Below are 1,496 nucleotides of genomic sequence, written 5' to 3' on the forward strand. Positions count from 1 at the left end.
CCATGTAGCTTTGGATTTTTTTCTTCCTCATTAATAAAACCCTTCATTTAAAAACTGCATTTTGTGTTTACTTGTGTTATCTTTGACTAATGTTTAAATTTGTTTGATGATCTGAAACATTTAAGTGGGGAAAACATGCAAAAAAGTAAGAAATCAGGAAGGGGGCAAACACTTTTTCACACCACTGTAAGTTATTGGTCCCACTCCCCAATCAAGCCAGGGATGCAGCTCAGGTGAGGCAAACCAAAAAAACACATACAAATCAACACAAATCAATACAATCTGAGGCTGTTGTTGGGAAAGGAAAAGGTAGGGAACTGAGCAGGTTGATAGAAAAACAATAAACATATAAATACAGATAAACAACAAATGTTCAACAAATGTTCCCAAGAAAAGTATTTAGAGAACTATTTAAACTATTATTTTTTTGAAAAAAGTCACATAATCACAATAGATGACCAGTATACACATCGATTAAATACATTGGATCCCTTAAGTACAGTAAATATTCAGTTTAAATTGATATAGAAGGTGTGCATGTAGAGGAACTGAACTGAAAGCCCCAAAAAGACCACACACATTGTTCATTTTACGGGTCCATTACAATGTATATATAGAAGGACAAACAACAAGAAAAACAGATAATACATATAAATATATAGTGTCAAGCACCAATGGGGATAATATTAAGAAGAGATATAGGAAAAATATATATAGGAAAAATATTAAGAAAAAAATGAGAATGAAATTGAATTGAATTGAATTGAATGAAGCTTTTGATATTAGACCATTTCTTTAGTGTTTTCTTGTTTATGTCTCATCCTGCTTATATGTGTTTACAGGGCGCCCAGGATGAGGCTGTATATATCCCCATTTTTTCCCCTTTTCCCTGGAGCTTCTCCTCTGGAGTTTGTCTCCCGTAACAGTTTTCTCATTTTTCTTCTTTTCTTAACAGTCATTATTGCACAGGTTAGCATACATAGATATAATTATGTACGCACTATTTACACAATATTTGCATACATAGCTCAATAAATCAATCAATTTCAATCAATTTTATTTATAAAGCCCAATATCACAAATCGCAATTTGCCTCACAGGGCTTTACAGCATACGACATCCCTCTGTCCTTAGGACCCTCGCAGCTATGTGTATGTAAGCATACAAGGTCACAAGACTGGTTTGTCACCAGCAACATCCCTAACAAATAGGCATACGCACATCTTCCCCCAACAGCACAGAAGATCTATACAATCAGCCCAGTTTCAAGGTGGACACCCCAGGTCAGTGTCACCAATTCAGTAGAGAATTTAAAGAGTCCTCTAAGCATCCAAAGACAACCAAGTCTGGTGTGTGAATATGCAAAATGGTGTGTGAATATGCAAAATCGATGTCGGACTCCGTAGTTTTCTCTGGACCCCTCCCAAATCTGACCAGTGATGACATGTTTAGCCGCATGTCATCATTTAATCGCTGGCTGTCCAGGTGGTGTCCAG

The sequence above is a fragment of the Epinephelus moara genome, chromosome 18 (genome assembly GCF_006386435.1).
Source record: "Epinephelus moara isolate mb chromosome 18, YSFRI_EMoa_1.0, whole genome shotgun sequence".
NCBI classification, from domain to species: domain Eukaryota; kingdom Metazoa; phylum Chordata; class Actinopteri; order Perciformes; family Serranidae; genus Epinephelus; species Epinephelus moara.